The sequence below is a fragment of the Coregonus clupeaformis genome, chromosome 8, assembly GCF_020615455.1.
Source record: "Coregonus clupeaformis isolate EN_2021a chromosome 8, ASM2061545v1, whole genome shotgun sequence".
NCBI classification, from domain to species: Eukaryota; Metazoa; Chordata; class Actinopteri; order Salmoniformes; family Salmonidae; genus Coregonus; species Coregonus clupeaformis.
The window spans coordinates 23,265,236-23,286,545 of NC_059199.1; the positions used below are offsets into that span (position 1 = coordinate 23,265,236).

Below are 21,310 nucleotides of genomic sequence, written 5' to 3' on the forward strand. Positions count from 1 at the left end.
GTTAGAGGTGGTGGTGTGTGCCGTGTGTACGGCCCTAACACTATTGTATACCTACAAGATAGACATAGCGGCTGACATGGTTAGTTTAGGGTTAGGATTAGTTATATTACTATAGTAATATTGGTTGAGGTTCCTGGGTAGAGACATCCACAATTCCCCAACGGTGTTCCTGATTTATGGTTAGGGTTATGATAGTGTATTGATGATATTGGTTATGGTTCTACAGACTAAACATGGCAGCAGACATAGTGAGGTTAGGGTTAGGGTTAGCACTAGTGCTACTGTAGTAATATTGGTTATGTTAACCATAACCCCCTCCCCTACAGGATAGATATGGCTGCTGACATGGTGAGGTTTCTGGGTCGAGACATCCACTTCCCCCACGGTATTTCCCCAAAGACTGACTCCAACTGCTAGTTCATCAACGGCATCATCTGCACTGGAGGTACACACACACATATGCACTAGACATGCAAAGACACACAAACACACATTCAAATGCTCCACAATACATGCATAGTTTGCATACAGCATGGTTTTAGTAACATAATGCTAAGTTATAAAATGCTGAAATGTTTTCTCTAGGTGTGGATCCATTCTCAGCGTTTGGGATCTTCCTGGTTTTCGTCTTGTTTATTTTGACCTACTGCATCAAGCAATCTCAATAAAAATGATCTTCCTATACACTCCCTATACACTGTATATCACTGCTCTCCAACCCTGTTCCTGGAGAGCTACCATCCTGTAGGTTTTCACTACAACCCTAATCTTGCATATCTGATTCTAATAATTAGCTGGTTGATAAGCTGAATCAGGTTAGTTACAACTGGGGTTGGAACGAAAATCTACAGTAGGGTAGCTCTCCAGTAGCAGGGTTGGAAAGCTACTGCATCAAGTAAAGCTCTACAACATGCCTACACATACACTCCTCACATTTACTTGTGTACATACTGGCTAGGCTAGAAACCCAAACAAATGGGAAAGATAGGCATCATCTAACTGTTAACATGTTAAAAGGCAATTCCACCACCTTTCAACCTCATTTAATTTATTAATTTAATTTATTATTTATTTAATTAATTATCTCCAGCACCATACCAGTGTCTACATACGGTATGATCTGTGGTTAAAAAGAGAACAAAGGTCCCAAAAAATTATTCTCTGTGACATCACAGGTTAGGATTAAAAGTAAGAAAAACTGATTTTCAAAACCTGCAACGAGTTTCTAGCCGGAGGGAGGGTATTGTCTTGCTCCCCACGTCGCTGCGAATCTCATGTTTGAAAATCACATTTTAAAAAACATTTTGATCATGTCATCTGGAATAACTTTTTAACTTGATATGTTTTTCTACAAAATGTAGAAATGCTAGATTTTCACATATATAGACACTGGTATTGTGATGGAGATAATTTAAAAGTGGTGGAATTGCCCTTTAAGTGTCTGACCACTTGATGTAGAGTGAACTATCCTTGAACTGTTAGCATTGGCACTTTTAAGGGAAACCCCTAGAGTGAACGTGTAATCCTATTTGTTATGGTCATAGTGAAGTCAAACATCCATCATCTTTCTTTGTTTATGTCTCTGTCTCTTGTTTCTTAGGCGACACATTAACCACATCTGGTTGTTCCGGGGTCCCAACAAGATCCTGCTCACCCTCAATGATGTCACCTTCATCAACCTGTCGCTTAGCAACAAGGTCAGCCAAGAAACTCTAAACTCCAAAACTCTCACCAAAAAGTATTGTGAAATGCTCTCATAAACAATATGTAAATGTAGGCTTATTTTGCTGGGCGTCTATGACGATTCCCCACTGTTTTCCCTCACGGTTGGGAAATGATGAATACCGACTACGAATACTGGTGGATCATTCCACTGATACAGTGGCCTTTTTGTGAAGTGTATCTTGGTCAACAAAAACGTTTGATTTCACCTCATTTTTACATTCTGTCATAAAGAGCACATGTTCAACTTCATAAACACAGTTTCCCATCTCAACAGGTTAAATTAAATAATTACTATAGTAAGTGCCTATTAAGTGACAAATAAAGTTACAGGGTTGACAATTTCATCTTAAATCAGCAATACATCCCCTTGTGACAGGGGGGATGGAAGCTTGTTGTGTGCAACAGGAAGTGGTAATTGAATGCAAGCAACAACCAAATGTATTGCTCAAACATTTCTAGCCCATCTATCTATGAGGGTTGATGTGTTATGCTCCACCCACTGAGTTTTCTACCACAAAACACCAGCAAATGTCCAAAGAGAGTAGAACCAGCTCAGCTGCTTTTACACTATGATTTGAATATTAGATGTTCAAAGTTTCTTTTGAAAAATATATTTAAAAAGGAATTATGTCACCATATTAAAACCAGAAATCAGTTCACGTAACAGGGTTGACCTTAAAAAGAGGGACAGACCTAAATGAATCACTAATTAAATCAAATAAATAATAATCTTCCAAAATGACTTTGTCAAAGCAACAAAGTAACTACGGCTTTACAATGATGGTGAAACTTGGAGACATTTTCCTTCCTAGAAGTGACACAGGATTGATGGAGGGACATGTCAAAATGCAGAATTTTGGCAGTTTAGCAAGCCTTTATTTATATAAAATTTAATGAATTCTCCATGTGGTCTATATTAAAGGGCACTTCATTTAATATAACAGGCTTTTAAAATGCAATATTGGTGTACAATTTCTACTTAAAATATCAAAGGGCACTCTTTTCGTGGAACGACCCTGGTGTATTAGCAGTCATGATTGAACCTATGTCTTCTAAGATGTCTGCTGTGCTCCAGAAGCTGAGTATAGACGACAGTAAGAGTTAGACCAGTGGAGTCTCTCTGAGGAGCCTGTCACAGCGCAGCGTCATGTCCCCCTTCTCTGAACAATCACCTGCTACCTACGAGAACTCCAACATTGTCTTCTATGAGGTGAGAAAGGGCAGAATGGTTGTTTGATTGATCAAATGATTGATTGATTTGTTATAATGAACTGCATTAATTAAATACATGTTTGTGATGAACATCTGAGGGGGGAAATTCTTGACTATTTAATGTTGGTTCAATGAGATAGATATGGAGCCACCCACAAATGAACAGACACATACTTTTTTATGCTATTCTAATATTTGATACCACAGAACAAATATTTGTTTTTTTTCTCCAGGGAGACTGGGCGTGGCTGAAGAGACTACGTCATGGAACATTCAGGAGCATTAATCCCAAAACCAGTGACGTGTTTGAACTGGTGGGTTTCCTTTAGAAAATCTATTTATTAATGTTTATTCATATCCTTGGGTATAGTTTTCTATTTTTACATCAAGTTGGTGATTAGTGATGTTTTCTGTCCTTGCTGTACTCTACTGCCAGTCTGTTTGTGCTACCATACCATGCCAACTCCTTGTCAGTCATTGTTTGACACAAACAGATCTGGGAACAGGCTAGCTGTACTTTACACTGTCACAAATGCTGTTGCAAATATGACACCATAATAACACAATACCTACTTCTGCACTGACCCCTAACCCCTGACCTCTAACCCCTGACCTCCCCAGATGAAGGACATGCGTCATGAGAACATTAACCTTTTCCTGGGTTTTTTCCACGACTGTGGAGTGTTTGCCATCGTGACCGAGTTCTGCACCAGGGGAAGCATGGAAGACCTACTGCTCAACGATGAGGTAAAACTGGACTGGATGTTCAAGTCATCACTACTGCTGGACCTTATTAAGGTGAGGAGAGGTGGGGAGGGAGGGGGGATGGAGGCATTAGGAGGAAAGGAAGGAGTAAGAGGGGATGGAGGCAGGGCAAGAGATATGAAAGTGCCTCAGCCAAAGGGAAAGAGGGAGGAGGAGGAGCAGGAGGATAAAGTGCAAAGGGGAAGGTGGGAGGGCACCCCTGGGTTCCATGCTAAGTACCAGTGTTCTCTATATTCTATATTCTCTGAGTTCTATGGTCCATGTTCTACCCCAGGGTATGAAGTACCTGCACCACAGGAACTTGTTTCATGGTCTTCTGAAGAGCAGGAACTGTGTGGTGGACGGACGTTTTGTCCTGAAGATCACTGACTATGGATACAACAAGGTTCTAGAGGCAGCAAGGTTCCCCTACACAGAACCGCCCGCAGAGGGTGAGTAGGTCTGGAGAGGGGTGGAGAGAGTTTTACCTTGAGTGCCTTAAGTTCTGGACAGAGTTCTGGACAGAGTTCCCTCTGGGCTGAGTTCCGTCTGGACAGAGTTCCGTCTGGACTGGCTTCCGTCTGGACTGATTCTGTATGTTTAAAAGTGTATATACATGTCCTCCTATAGCTCCTGTGTGTGTGTGTATGTGTGTGTGTGTTTGTGTGTCTACGTGCATTTGTGTGTGTGTGTCACCCTCCTAGACCTGTTATGGACAGCCCCTGAGATCCTGCGGGGCACCTCCCCCGGTCTCTACGGCAGTCTCCATGGTGATGTGTACAGCTTCGCCATCATCATCCAGGAAGTGGTCATGAGGGGCCCGGCCTTCTGCATGCTGGAGCAGTCTGCTGCAGGTAAGAGACTACATTACCCAGAGTACACCTGTACAAGAAACAGGAAGTGGTCATGAGTGGCCCGCCTACATGCTGGAGCAGTCTGCTGCAGATAAAAGTACATTACCCAGAGTACCCCTGTACATGTAACAGGAAGTGTTCCCCCAAAGAGGTATACATTTTAGTTTTTTCCCTATCCCTACACGCCTGATTCAAATATTCAACACATCATCAAGCCTTTGGAACTTGGTCTGAGTGGAATCAGGTGTGTGGTGTTGAGGCCAAAACAGAAATGTTAAGAAACACTGCTCTAGAGTCATGTTGCTACTGTATTTTTCTTGAATATACCTGACTAGTCTGTTGTCCTTTGATCTTTACCCCCCTCCAGAGTTGATCCAGAAGATCCGTAAGCCTCCTCCGCTGTGTCGTCCAGTGGTCTCCCCTGACTACGCCCCTATGGAGTGTATCCAGCTGATGAAACAATGTTGGAACGAACAGCCAGACAGACGGCCATGCTTCGACGAGATCTTTGACTTGGTATGTCTGTGTACGTTATTAGATGTAGAGATTAATCAGAGTCAAATGAATACGTTTATTAGATAAGAAGGCAATGATACAGGTTATACACTGAGTGAACTAAACATTGCTCTTTCCATGACATAGCCTAACCAGGTGAATCCAGGTGAAAGCTATTATCCCTTATTGATGTCACTTGTTAAATCCACTTCAATCAGTGTAGATTAAAGAAGGATTTTTAAGCCTTGAGATAATTGAGACATGGATTGTGTATGTGTGCCATTCAGAGGGTGAATGGGCAAGACAAAAGATTTAAGTGCCTTTGATCAGGGTATGGTAGTAGGTGATAGGTGCACCGGTTTGTGTCAAGAACTACAACGCTGCTGGGTTTTTCACGCTCAACTGTTTCCCATGTGTATCAAGAATGGTCCACCACCCAAAGGACATCCAGCCGACTTGACACAACTGTGGGAAGCATTGGGGTCAACATGCCCGGGAAGCATTGGAGTCAACATGGGCCAGCATCCCTGTGGAATGCCTTCGACACCTTGTAGAGTCCATGCCCTGACGAATTGAAGCTGTTCTGAGGGCAAAAGGGGGGGGGGGGGTTCTTAATGTTTTGTACACTCAGTGTATATCTGTGGCTTGATATTGACCGATATGAATTAACCCTACTGGTATTTACATGGTCATACGTTGATCAAGGTCCTTCTTACCTTCAAGTCTGTGTCTCTATATTCACTCATGCACTTACACAGTGTCACTGACTGAACCATTCACTCTCTGTTAATACTTTTATCAAGCTGTACTGTATTCCTTCAATTCTGTAATTCTTTCACACTTTCCCTCACTCAGTCTCATCATTCACACACTGTATACTCTCCTGGTCTCCAGTTTAAGAACATCAATAAGGGGAGGAAGACCAACATCATAGACTCTATGTTGCAGATGCTGGAGCAATATTCCTCTAACCTGGAGGAGCTGATCAGAGAGAGGACAGAGGAGCTAGAGATAGAGAAACAGAAGACTGAGAAACTACTCACTCAGATGCTGCCTCCGTAAGCCATATAAAGACATCGGTACATACACACACACACACAAACACTCCTGTAATGTCTCCCTCTCACTCCTAGGTCCGTGGCGGATGCCCTAAAGGTCGGTGGTACGGTAGAACCAGAGTACTTTGACAACGTGACGTTGTACTTCAGTGACATCGTTGGCTTCACCACCATCTCAGCCAATAGCGAGCCCATCGAGGTGGTTGACCTACTAAACGAACACTACACGCTGTTCGACGCCATCATCGGCAACCATGACGTCTATAAGGTACAGAGAGAGAGAGAGTGTGTGTGTGGGGGAGGGTGTGTGGGGGGAGGGAGTGTGTGTGTTGGTGTGTTCGTATGTGTGTGTGTGTGCATGCACACATACAAGGTACTGTAGTGGACCACATTTGAGCCACACAATGATACTTAGCAGTGCCCTACAACTACCAATGAGCAGCAATGTTACTACCTAGTACTAACACTTATAAGGATACTTAACAGTGCCCTGACATATGATAAGATTGCGGCGCCGAAGAGGACACGTGTCTTGCCGGTTCCTGCTCAACTTAGATTTTTTATGGCAATTTTTTTCATTAATTATTACTTTTGTTTGCTGAGAATGTTTGTGCAATAATTTCCTACGACTGACATACACTTCTGGATCATGAATCGGAAGCTCCTCACTTATCTCTCAGCCTCCCAGATCTAAAATATTACATTTGCTTCTTTGTTCCCCGCACAGCGGGCTTTCATGTTGCTGCTGACCAAAATGACTGAAGGCAACGCAGGCGACAAAGAAGCGGAAGGAAAGGGGGACTCCAAACTAGGCTGACAAAATGGGCTACACGGCCTCATCTCCCTAGTATCCAGATGGCTAATGTCCAATTGCTAGAAAATAAACTTTGTGAACTCAGAGCAAGGCTTCAATTGCAGAGGGACATCAGGGAATACTGTGGCTTTTTTTTTTTTTACAGACAATACACTCGACTCTGCTATTCAACCAGATGGCTTTTCCATTTTCCATATGGATCGAATGGTGGCTTCTGGTAAGAGTAGGGGGGAGGTGAATGCTTCCTCATTAACAATTCCGGGTGTACTGAAGCTGAAAACATCTCAAGCTCCTGTTCACCCGACCTGGAGTTTCTGATGTTTAAATGTCGATCCCACCATATGCCAAGGGAATTAGCGTGTGTCATTATCACAGCTGTTTACACACTGCCACAAGCAAACCCCCGGAAGCTGTCTTTATTGTCACGGGTGATTTTAACCAAGCACGTTTTTTCCCCCACATTTTTCCAAAATATCACCAACATGTATCCTTCCCCACGAGAGGAAACAACTTGCTGGACCATGTATATACAAACATCTGTGATGCGTACAAAGCCATTCCCGCCCCCACTTCGGCCAATCAGATCACGTCTCTCAGTTCCTACTCCCAGCCTACAAGCAGCAACTCAAGAGGGAGCCACCAACACAACAAATATTGAGGCGCTGGACAGAAGAGGCAGACTCAATGCTGCAGGACTGTTTTGAGAATACTGATTGGAATATGTTCAACGATTTATCCACCCAGGACTCATCCATCAACATTGAGCAATATACTGTACATCGTCAGTCACAGGCTTCATTAGGAAATGTGTTGATGATGTTGTACCCACAATAACAATCTGGACATACCCCAACCAAAAACCCTTGGTGAACGGAGATATCCGTACTGCAGCATTCAATGTCACCAGAACGAACCCCGATGACTCGGTGGTGCACGGCGCGTACAAGGCAAGCAGGATTGAGCTCTGCAAATCCATTAGGGACGCAAAAAGACAATACAGACTCAAACTTGAATTGATGTTCGACAACTCAGACTCGCATCGCATGTGGCAAGGACTGTAGACTATCACATACTACAAAGGCAAATCCAGCTGTGTGGTGCCCACTGAAGCCTCACTCCCAGACAAGCTTAACACATTCTATGCTCGCTTCGAGGAAGACAATACTGAGCCATCCAGGAAGACTCTCGCTGCTCCGGACGACCAGGTGCTTTCGCTCTCCGAGGCTGACTCTCAAACTCTCAAAGGAGACCACAATGGAGACCACAAAGCCATCGGCTCAGATGGCATCCCTGGCCGCGTCCTCAGAGTGTGTGCTGACCAGCTGGCGCGTCTTCTCAGACATCTTCAACCTGTCCCTGTCCCAGGCTGTAGTCCCCACCTTCTTCAAGGAGACCACCATCGTCCCAGTGGCCAAGGAAAACAAGGTCACATTCCCAAATGACTGTCGCCCCGTCGCACTCACCCCAGTCATCATGAAGTGCTGCGAGAGGCTGGTCATGGCCCACATCAAGGCCAGTATGCCAGGCACACTGGACCCTCTCCAATTTGCCTACCGCTCCAACAGATCCATGGAAGATGCCCTTTCGCTCGCTATTCACACGGCAATAACCCATCTGGACAAGAGGAACACCTATGTGAGAATGCTGTTCAATGACTACAGTTCAGCATTCAATACTATTGTTCCCTCCAACCTTGACACCAAGCTCAGAGCCTTGGGTCTGGACACCACCCTCTGCAACTGGATCCTGGACTTTCTGACGGGCAGACCACAGGCTGTGAGGATTGGCAACAACACCTCCTCCACACTGACTCTTAACACAGCACCCCCCCCCCCCCCCCATGGGTGTGTCCTCAGCCCTCTGCGGTACTCCTTGTTCAGCCACGACAGTGTGGCTTTGCACGACACCTACTCCATTATCAAGGTTGCTGACGGCACCACGGTGGTAGGCCTGATAAAAAACAACGACGAGTCAGCCTATAGGGAGGAAGTAAGAGAACTGGCATTGTGGTGCCAGGACAACAACCTCTCCCTCAATGTCAGCAAAACAAAGGAGTTGATTGTTGACTTCAGGAAGCAGAGGAGGAACATGCTCCGATCCACATCAACGGGACTGCTGTAGAGATAGTCAGCAGTTTTAAGTCCTTCGGCATCCACATCACAGAGGACTTGACATGGACCTACGACACCATCCCTCTTTTCAAGAGGGCACAACCGTGGCTCTACTTCTTAAGGCGGCTGAACAAATGCAACATGCCACCCCGGGTCCTCTCCAAATACTACCACTGCACCATCGAGAGCGTCCTGACCAGTTGCATCACGGCCTGGTATGGGAATTGCTCCTTCCATGACCGCAAGGCCCTCCAGCGGGTGTTGAAGACGGCCCAGTACATCACTTGTACCCTGTTCCCACCCATCCAGGACATCTACTCGAAACAGTGCATGAGGAAGGCCCTCAGCATCATCAAGGACCCCACACAACCGATGGTATTGTAGCATGAGGTCTGATACCAACAGGCTCAGAGACAGTTTCTATCTACAAGCCATCAGACTGCTGAACACTTGAACTGGAGTGACCACCTGCACTGACTCTCTGCACCTTAGCACAAATGCACTCACTCACACACACACCCGCACAGATATACACTCATACTCATACACACACACACACACACACAAACACACACACACAGTCTTGCGCAGCTAACCTTGTGGGGACATACAATTCAGTCCCATTCAAAATCCTATTTTCCCTAACCCTTAACCCTAAACCTAACCCTAACCCTAACCTTAACAATAACCCTAACCCTAACCTTAACCCAAAAACCTAACCTTAACCCTAACCCTAACCCTAACCATATCTCCTAACTCTAACCCTAAACCTAATTCTAACCCTAACACTAATTATAACCTTAACCCTAAATCCCCTAGAAATAGCATTTGACCTTGTGGGGACCAACAAAATGTCCCTAGTTGGTCAACTGAAGTGTATGTAAACTTCCGACTTCAACTGTATATATACATATTTTTTACCCTTCATCAATCTACACACAATACCTCATAATGACAAAGCAAAAATGGGTGTTTAGAAATGCTTGCCATTCATCTGCTGCCATCAACTCATGTTTAAGCATGATAATGCATGGCCCCATGTCACAAGGATCTGTACACAGTTCCTGGAAGTTGAAAATGTCCCAGTTCTTCCATGGCCTGCATTCTTACCAGACATGTTACCCATTGAGCATATTGGGGATGCTCTGGATCAACGTTTACAACAGCGTGTTCCAGTTCCCGCCAATATCCAGCTACTTTGCACAGCCATTGAAGAGGAGTGGGACAACATTCCACAGGCCCCAATCAGCAGCCTGATCAACTCTATGCGAAGGAGATGTGTTGCACTGCAATGTCACACCAGATACTGACTGGTTTTGTGATCCACACCCCTACTTTTTGCATATCTGTATTCCCAATCATGTGAAATTCATAGATTAGGGCCTATTGAATTTATTTCAATCATCTGATTTCCTTATATGAACTGTAACTCAGTAAAATCTTTAAAATTGTTGCATGTTGCGTTTATATTTTTGTTCAGCGTGTGTGTGTGTGTGTATACAGTACCAGTCAAAAGTTTGGACACACCTACACATTCCAGTGTTTTTCTTTATTTTTACTATTTTCTACATTGTAGAATAATAGTGAAGACATCAAAACTATGAAATAACACATATGGAATCATGTAATAACCAAAAAAGTGTTAAACAAATCAAAATATATTTTATATTGGAGATTCTTCAAAGTAGCCACCCTTTGCCTTGATGAGAGCTTTGCACTCCTGCCATTCTCTCAACCAGCTTCATGAGGTAGTCACCTGGAATGCATTTGAATTAACAGGTGTGCCTTGTTAAAAGTTAATTTGTGGAATTTGTGGAATTTCTTTCCTTCTTTATGCGTTTGAGCCAATCAGTTGTGTTGTGACAAGGTAGGGGTGGTATACAGAAGATAGCCCTATGTGGTAAAATACCAAGTCCATATTATGGCAAGAACAGCTCAAATAATCAAAGAGAAACGACAGTCCATCATTACTTTAAGACATGAAGGTCAGTCAATCCAGAACATTTCTATAACTTTGTTTCTTCAAGTGCAGTTGCAAAAACCATCAAGCGCTGTGATGAAACTGGCTCTCATGAGGACCGCCACAGGAAAGGAAGACCCAGAGTTACCCCTGCTGCAGAGGATAAGTTAATTAGAGTTAACTGCACCTCAGATTGCAGCCCAAATTAATGCTTCACAGACTTCAAGTAACAGACGCATCTCAACATCAACTGTTCAGTGGAGACTGCGTGAATCAGGCCTTCATGGTCGAATTGCTGCAAAGAAACCACTACTAAAGGACACCAATAAGAAGAAGAGACTTGCTTGGGCCAAGAAACACGAGCAATGGACATTAGACCGGTGGAAATCTGTCCTTTGATCTGATGAGCCCAAATTTGAGATTTTTGGTTCCAACGTCTTTGTGAGACGCAGAGTAGGTGAACGGATGATATTCGCATGTGTGGTTCCCACCGTGAAGCATGGAGGAGGAGATGTGATGGTATGGGGGTGCTTTGCTGGTGACACTGTCGGTAATTTATTTAGAATTCAAGGCACACTTAACCAGCATGGCTACCACAGCATTCTGCGGCGATACGCCATCCCATCTGGTTTGCACTTAGTGGGACTATCATTTGTTTTTCAACAGGACAATGACCCAAAACACACCTCCAGGCTGTGTAAGGGCTATTTGACCAAGAAGGAGAGTGATGGAGTGCTGCTTTTGACTGGTACTGTGTGTATATATATATATATATATATATATATATACATATATATATATACAGGTATATAATGTTCCTCATCCCCTCTCCTGTCTTCTCATAGGTGGAGACAATAGGCGACGCCTACATGGTGGCATCAGGGTTACCGGTTGCCAACGGAGATCGGCACGCGGCAGAGATATCCAACATGGCGCTGGACATCCTCAGTGCTGTGGGCACCTTCAAGATGAGACACATGCCTGACCTCCCTGTACGCATACGCATAGGACTACACTCAGGTGAGATAGAGTGTGGTCACATACAGCTAAACACACACACATACACACATACCTTACCTCACCTCCCCTTACCTCACCTCTCTGTGTCTATCCAATAGGTCCGTGTGTAGCAGGGGTAGTAGGACTGACCATGCCCAGATACTGTTTATTCGGTGACACAGTCACCACTGCCTCTCGTATGGAGTCTACTGGGATGCGTAAGTTACATATCCATGTATAATAGATATGTAACGTAGTCTATGCACTGTTGTTGCTTAAAAGTGAAGGACTTGTCGTGGGTGCATGATTGACTGAGCCAGGAAGCTTCTTTATAAAGTGTGTATGCATTTGAGTTTGTGATTGTCATGCCGCCTGTATTTGCAGTGTACAGAATCCACGTCCATAACAGCACAGTTAAAATCCTCCTGGATCTCAAGGCAGGATACAAGGTGCAACTGAGAGGCAGGACAGACCTTAAGGTAAAAGTCACAGGTAGAACCGACTACTTGGTACCACCATCATGTTACATACAGTAAGCTCAAGAATACTTAGAACTCCCTAAAACTCCCTAGAACTCTCTAGAACTCCCTAGAACTCTCTAGAACTCACCTAGAGAACTGCCTACTGAACTCTTTCTCTCTCATCTTTCCCTGCCCTCTCTCTCTTTCTCCTCTGTCTCTCTGTCCTCTCCCCCTCTCCTCTTTACAGGGAAAAGGAGGAACAGAGGAGACCTACTGGCTTATAGGGAAGGACAACTTTGAGAAACCTCTCCCCGTCCCTCCCGAATTCAAGAAAGGGTATGGAACGCCCTCCTTCCATCCCTCCCCTGTCTCTCCTCCACTGTCTGTGTGTCTTTCATTGTTGATCCTGCCTCTGTGTCCGGTTCGTTTCCACAGGCAAATGGCTCATGGCCTGCAGATGGAGGAGATAGCGAGGTACAAGAAGAAAAACTTCAACAGCTTGCAAAGAAGAATAACTGAATTACATAAGGTAATGTTATGCATGGAAAATTTATAACATTACTTGTTTGGCTATGTTTTTACTTACTGTAGTTTTGGACTTGGGGCTAGTTGTGATCCTTATAAAACTTTTTTGTTTGGCGTCACCCCACCGCCATTTATATTAATTTGTTGGTCACTGATGAAACTCAGTTCTTCTACTTTACAAGTTTGAGGCCGGGATTCTGTCAAAGGCACATTGTTGACAATGCACCTTTGATTGAATCTCAGCCTAAGTTTCACTTGTAACCTTAGTGATATGATACTGTATGTGTAGATTTCATTCTAAGTTAGTATTTCTTTTTAAATTATCAGCTAATATAGAACATGTATGAAAGCTCTATTGCAAATTTGATAGAGCAAACCAGAAGAAAAGAGAACTTACAAGACGTTCAGATACATATAAAGTAGGGCCGGGACAACACCAGTATTGCGATACTTGTTAGTATCATGGCAAGGAAACAAAACACAAAGCGGATTTAACTTCTTTAGGAAAACAGCTCCAATGTTGGAAACAAACATCATTATGTTGTCATCCAGAGTCACATTTATTTATTTTCCAAGCTATAGCACACAATATTTTACATAGTGCAGGTTTTTAAAGGACAAAATAGTTAGGTATGCTTTGTGTTTTCATTTTTGCCATGGAAAAAATATTGCGGTACTGGTGTCGTCCATGCCCTAAAATGAAGCACGTACTAAAGTTTCCTATAGCATTTTATATCAGCTGCCAATAATGCTGCCTACAGTATGTGTGGAATCCTACATATGTTGTTGTTTGTACTGTATGTTATGCTTATATATTTCTATTTTCACCCCATGATTCTTGTGTGTGTTCCGTAACGCTGTCATTTTGTGTAGTCACATATTTACCGGTATTAGTTGTCTAAATGAATACCCATTTGCTGCCAATACCATGTCTCTTCAGCAGAGTTGATTCTCCCTGGTAGTTCGTTGATTGACAATTGCGTCCACTCCTCTGGTTGGGGAAGGATGAAAACTGGGATGGAAATTAAGCTAGTAGTAAATGTGCCCAACTAGCCCACCGGCTGGTGAAATGTTGTCTTTTCAAATATTGCATGGCACAGATTTAGGACCGGGGCTTGTAAAACATGTGGTCTATTAGCCCGGCTGACCAGTGCCCAAAATCCTTAAGTTCCATCCCTGGATGAAAACCGGCAGCAGTCTTATTGCCAGTTAGACCACCAGGCTTGGATTTTAATGCCCCCTAGTAGAGCCATGTATTTAGAGAGTTGGGCCAAGTTTTAGAATTTTCTAATTCTAGACATTCAGTTACATAGCATTAGTTATTATTTCAGGTCCTTCTGCAAAGTGTTCCAAGATGATGGGGCAGCAAAGCTAAAAGCACTCTTACCAGACTCCGTTCTTGTGTTGGGAACATTATATAAAACTCTCTCTCTCCCTTGTTTCTTGTGTCTTCCAGGTCTGCCCAGGAGATCAACAAGGACTTCAAGCGGCTCCTCCAGAATGCCGTGAAGAAGATCTCCACCATCAGAACGGTGATTCAGATCACTATGGTGGACGTCATGATGCACCACCACTGACCAATCAGACGTCATGATGCACCTCCACCGACCTTTGACCCTAGCCAGAAAGACGGGCATCAGGCAAAGGCTTATTTTGACTCCATTTTGAACCAATGGAACTTGGGGTTGACCAATGAGGACCACCAATTGAGTACTTTTTTTCAGACTGATTCTGTGTCCGTTTTGAGCTACAGATCCTCACTATCTCTCCATGGTCAACTTTGAGAGGGAACAGCAGAGAGGAAGAGGGTCTAGTGAGCAGCTTGTGTATGCAAGTTTTTGGTGACTCTTCAAAAAGGCCAAATGTCTGGTCATGCATTGCACAAGCCCTGGAACTGTCTCGGAGGAACTGAAAGAAAGAACAAGACAGTGTGAAAACAGTGTGTGTGTGTGTGTGTGTGTGGGGGGGATTGGGATTATGTGCTGTGCTGTCTAGAGGCTACTACAGCTTGTTTTAAATAAGAAGCGCCTTGCAGGATTGTAGGATGATGAGTCACATTATCCAGGGACTATTAATAGGACTATCAGTAGGACTGTATTACTCAGCAAACCACGGATCGGATCTGTCAGGAGATGAACACTTTGTTCAAAGCCTCTTCCTCCTGCTCCCTTCTTTCTTCTCCTACTACTTCCCTCCTTCTCATCCTCTCATTGTGCCCTAACGAAACAGTCTGACACGATTGTCATGTTCCCTGCATCCACACTTCCAAAGGAAGCACACTTTGTCCGTCTGCTGACTTTGTCTGTCTGCTGACTTACTGAAACTCAAGCTTTGCTTTCTTTAGTTGTTTTGTCTTGTGTTATAATGATGTTATTTTATGCACACCTCAGTCTTCCTGGATTTTGAACAGGAGAGGTTCCATTGATAGGTAGCTACAGGTGTAAAGACCAAGTCCCCATAGAAGTTATAAGTTACTGTAACATGTACAGTACATCTGTGGAATCACTCACAAAAGGTTTTAGGTTTTTAAATTGTTCAATTTGTGGGGCCTAGAGGTTGCTGCTATGAACAGTATGTGCTCACAGCGACACATTTACATTTAGCAGAAGGTCTTATCCAGAGCGACTAACAGTTATTGCATTCATCACAGACACTTTTTTAGGTGAGAGACAATCCATCAAAGCTCACTTGGAAGAGTTATCTGATGCACAATTATACACTGATGAAGCACAAACATTCCTGTATTTTATTTTCTCCAAATTATTTTTATTTGTTTGTGTACCAGTATTCATTGGATTCATCTATAATTGTGTACTGTAACTTGTTAGCATGGCTTGCAATACAAATGTGGCATTTTTCTTGCATTAGATACTATTTTCATGGCTTCATAATAGACTAGTCACAATAATGCACTTTCATGACCCATATGTGGTGACTCAGACAAACAATACATAGGCCTACAGTATAGCAATATAGTCAAATGATCGAAAGACGGCACACTGTGACAATAAACATTTCCTATATCACAAATACTGTAGCTTTGGTATTCTGAATGGATCTCAAATTAGATAAAAGATGGGGCAAATAAAACCTACTAAATCTCAATTTAAGGGTTAGGACTAATATATGTATAATTGGTTAAAGGCAACCCCTGTACCTGTAGGCCTACTGTCTATCCCTATGTACCAGTATACGTCTCAGGGTTTAATCAACTACAGCACCCCCCAGTGGAGTGGCAGAGGGAGCAGACGCGGCAGCTGGTAACCCAGAATGCAGCTGGGATTGGGATTACCTCATAGAGATAGATAGAGGACTCAAGTGCCCAAAAGCCTGTTTTGGCATGGGCAGTGCCATTGAGGACTTTCACAATTTGGAAGTAGTCAACTGGGTGGGACTTTCTATGGGTTAAGGAAGGATCACATGAGTCCATCCTGTCATCATTAGGGATCAGCCAATGAATTATACTTGTGAGCAAACATTCCATAACTGTAGGTGGCAACAGACGCATATCTGTATTCCCAGTCATGTGAAATCCATAGATTAGGTCCTAATGAATTTATTTCAATTGACTGATTTCCTTATATGAACTGTAACTCAGTAAAATCTTTGACATTTTTGCATGTTGCATTTACATTTTTGTTCGGTATAGATCTATGAATTATCTACTGCTCTACTCCCTGCAGCCGGGGCTGTCTGCCTGCTCCTAGAAGGGCATCATGTGTAGGAGGGCTGGGTCCTCCTTTACCATATTATAATCACACTACAGCCCCAGTTATAAACCTGCTCATAGATAGAGCCACACACAGATTATATGCTGCCTGGGAATATGTATCAGACTACAGTACATTACCATTTCAGTGTTAGCAGATTCTACTACTGGTCAGGAATCAAAAACTGCAAACCCAGATTATAGTCCCTCTGCACCATTTATAAACCAACTCATAGAGCCATAGACATATTATATTAGAACACACTGCTGCCTGGGAATATGTATCAGACTAAAGCATAATTTAGCCTACAGTACAATCTGGGTTAGCAGATTCTTTTCAACCCAGCACTACACAGATTATATGATAACACTGCTAGTCTGCTGGGAATAAGTATCAGTCTAAAGCACCATTTACTGTACATGGGGGCTACTGTCTGAGTTTGCAGAGATTTTTTCCAGCCCAGCACTACAGACAGGTTATATTAGAACACACCGCTGGTCTGCTGTGTTGGAAATATGTACCAACAGACTAAAGCACCATTTACAGTACATCAGGGTGAGCAGAAATACTGTGGTTTGCAGGGTTTTGTTTCTGTCCAGACCGGTTTGAATAGATATATTGTGGACTTCAATCAACAGATCACTTCAGTCTGGACCATAGTTAGTCATATTGAGTGTATTAGTGTTGGGCTAGAACAAAAGCCTGCTTTGGCTGGGCCACTCAAGGACATTCAGGGACTGTTTGGGTTGTTGTCCTATTGAAAGGTGAACCTTCACCCCAGTCTGAGGTCCTGAGTGCTCTGGAGCAGGTTTTCATCAAGGATTTCTGTACTTTGCTCCATTCATCTTTCCCTCGATCCTGACTAGTCTCCCAGTCCTTGCCGCTGAAAAACATTCCCACAGCATGATGCTGCCACCACCTTGCTTCACCGTAGGGATGGTGCCAGGTTTCCTCCAGACGTGACGCTTGGCATTCAGGCCAAAGAGTTCAATCTTGGTGTCATCAAATCAAATCAAATTTTATTTGCCACATGCGCCGAATACAACAGGTGTAGGCATTACAGTGAAATGCTTACTTACAAGCTCTTAACCAACAATGCAGTTTTTTAAATAAAAAGTAAAATAAATAGAAGTGTTAAGTAAAAGAATAAAAGCAAATAACTAAAGAGCAGCAGTAAAATAAAATAACAGTAGGGAGGCTATATACAGCGGGGTACAGGTACAGAGTCAATGTGCGGGGGCTAGTCGAGGTAATTGAAGTAATATGTACATGTGGGTAGAGTTAAAGTGACTATGCATAAATAATCAACAGAGTAGCAGCAGCGTAAGAGAGGGGGATGGGGTGGGGTGGGGGGGCAGTGCAAATAGTCCGGGTAGTCATGATTAGCTGTTCAGGAGTCTTATGGCTTGGGGGTAGAAGCTGTTGAGAAGACTTTTGGACCTAGACTTGGCGCTCCGGTACCGCTTGCCGTGCGGTAGCAGAGAGAACAGTCTATGACAAGGGTGGCTGTCTTTGACATTTTAGGGCATTCCTCTGACACCGCCTGGTATAAAGGTCCTGGATGGCAGGAAGCTTGGCTCCAGTGATGTACTGGGCCATACGCACTACCCTTTGTAGTGCCTTGCGGTCGGAGGCCGAGCAGTTGCCATACCAGGCGGTGATGCAACCAGTCAGGATGCTCTCGATGGTGCAGCTGTATACGTTTTTGAGGATCTGAGGATCCATTCCAAATCTTTTCAGTCTCCTGAGGGGGAATAGGCTTTGTCGTGCCCTCTACACGACTGTCTTGGTGTGTTTGGACCATGATAGTTTGTTGGTGATGTGGACACCAAGGAACTTGAAGCTCTCAACCTGTTCCACTACAGCCCTGTCGATGAGAATGGGGGCGTGCTCAGCCCTCTTTTTTTTCCTGTAGTCCACAATCATCTCCTTTGTCTTGATCACATTGAGGGAGAGGTTGTTATCCTGGCACCACACAGCCAGGTCTCTGACTTCCTCCCTATAGGCTGTCTCATCATTGTCGGTGGTCAGGCCTACCACTGTTGTGTCATCTGCAAACGATCATGTTGGAGTTGTGCCTGGCCATGCCGTCATGGGTGAACAGGGAGTACAGGAGGGGACTGAGCACGCACCCCTGAGGGGCCCCCGTGTTGAGGATCAGCGTGGCAGATGTGTTGTTACCTACCCTTACCACCTGGGGGCGGGCCGTCAGAAAGTCCAGGATCCAGATGCAGAGGGAAGTGTTTAGTCTCAGGGTCCTTAGCTTAGTGATGATCTTAGAGGGCACTATGGTGTTGAACGCTGAGCTGTAGTCAATGAATAGCATTCTCACGTAGGTGTTCCTCTTGTCCGGGTGGGAAAGGGCAGTGTGGAGTGCAATAGAGATTGCATCATCTGTGGATCTGTTGGGGTGGTATGCAAATTGGAGTGGGTCTAGGGTTTCTGGGATAATGGTGTTGATGTGAGCCATGACCAGCCTTTCAAAGCACTTCATGGCTGCAGACGTGAGTGCTACGGGTCGGTAGTCATTTAGGCAGGTTACCTTAGTGTCCTTGTGCAGAGAATCTTGTCCTTGACCAGAGAATCTTGTTTCTCATGGTCTGAGAGTCCTTTTAGGTGCCTTTTGGCAAACTCCAAGAGGGCTGTCATGTGCCTTTTACTGAGGATTGGCTTCCGTCTGGCCACTCTACCATAAAGGCCTGATTGGTGGAGTGCTGCAGAGATGGTTGTCCTTCTGGAAGATTCTCCCATCTCCACAGAGGAACTCTAGAGCTCTGTCAGAATGACCATCGGGTTCTTGGTCACCTCCCTGACCAAAGCCCTTCTCCCCCGATTGCTCAGTTTGGCCGGGCGGCCAGCTCTAGGAAGAGTCTTGGTGGTTCCAAACTTCTTCCATTTAAGAATGATGGAGGCCACTGTGTTCTTGGTGACCTTCAATCCTGCAGACATTTTTTGTACCCTTCCCCAGATCTGTGCCTCGACACAATCCTGTCTCGGAGCTCTACGGACAATTCCTTCGACCTCATGGCTTGGTTTTTGCTCTGACATGCACTGTCAACTGTGGGACCTTATATAGACAGGTGTGTGCCTTTCCAAATCATGTTCAATCAATTGAATTTACCACAGGTTGAATCCAATCAAGTTGTAGAAACATCTCAAGGATGATGAATGGAAACAGGATGCACCTGAGCTCCATTTCGAGTCTCATAGCAACAACAAAACAATTTAATCCATTTTAGAATAAGTCTGTAATGTTACATTACAACCTTATGCTAAAATGGATTAAATAAATAAAAAATCCTCATCAATCTACACACAATACCCCAAAATGACAAAGCAAAAAATGGGTTTAAATTATTTTGCAAATGTATTACAAATAAATGGAGGGAAATGGGAGGGAAGAGAAGGGGGATTGGTGAGGGAGGGGAGAGGAGAGGAGGGGGAGGAAAAGCGATAGCCTATAGCATTATATTCAGTACAGTTTAGTGTATTTTCCGCTTGAGGAAACACATCTGCCGCTATTCCATTTTAGTTCTATATCCATGCATTTTTTGATAAAATAACCAAAAAACTACAATACATCACTATACATGTAACTACAGCACACCTAAATGCATTTTTCTCTGGCACATTGCTTAATCAGTAATATTACAATATATTATGGTGGTCCCATTATTATCATATGGCATTACATTTACAGCGCAATAGGCAGACCTACTGTAATGTACTAAGGAAGCCAGTAGAGGACACTATTCCCATTTTCAAACTGTCTGTTGTAATACCACTGCAATACTGGTGAACATAGGTCTAACAAAAGTACTGACAAACACATAACTATGACTTTTAAAAGCTGTGGTATAATTTCTTACAGATATATCAACAAAGGAGTTTTCACTCATTCAATGGCCAGTATTGTTTGCTAAATCCATTTTTGGGGGGGGAAATTTGTCCAATCCTGGGATGTCCCATGTAAAATAATGAATGTGAAAAGATCAAGGTACTGTAGTGTTTAAAATCATGTTTGGATTGAATGAATAACTCATTACTATACTTTACACCCATCTCAGTCTCTCTGCAGCTTGACCAGACAGCAGGTCACAGGTAAATTATTGCACAAGCCCAAGCAGCAACAACAAAACAAAAACATAGCCATGCTGAGTCATGATTCACACCACTACTCATACTACAGCAAGCTAACTAATAAGATGAATGCAAAAAGAAAAGAGATTATGCAAAAACAACACCCTAAATAATGACTGTGGCCCCTGACTGTGACACCTGGCCCTTCCAATTTTGCAGATCTGAAATAATTGGATAGGTGCTATCAGTTTGGTAATATCTTCCCCTGCTATTCCAATGGTTTTAGGGGAGCCCAGTTATTTTGGATCTGCAAAGTACACGAAATGGGAAAGAGGCAAGGGGTTGTTTTGGGGCACATTTTGCCCAAGGCCTTCAAGGAACAACTTGCAATATGAGGGGGGATTCACCGTCGTGCCAAATCAAAACAGTGGTCACTCAACGTCAATCAACAATATTGTCCAATGACAGGGGTAGCATCAACGAATGCGTATCACTGTACCTATAATCATTGGCCAGTCAGCTGTCCATCATCTCGAATACGTACCTTCCTCTTTTTAACTAC

At 43.7% G+C, this 21,310-nt stretch overlaps 1 pseudogene; it reads left to right on the forward strand.

Annotated features, from left to right (window-relative positions):
• The window catches only part of LOC121572455, a 32,084-nt pseudogene extending 17,549 nt beyond the window's left edge, over nt 1–14,535 (forward strand).
• Nucleotides 14,536–21,310: the final 6,775 nt, after the last annotated feature.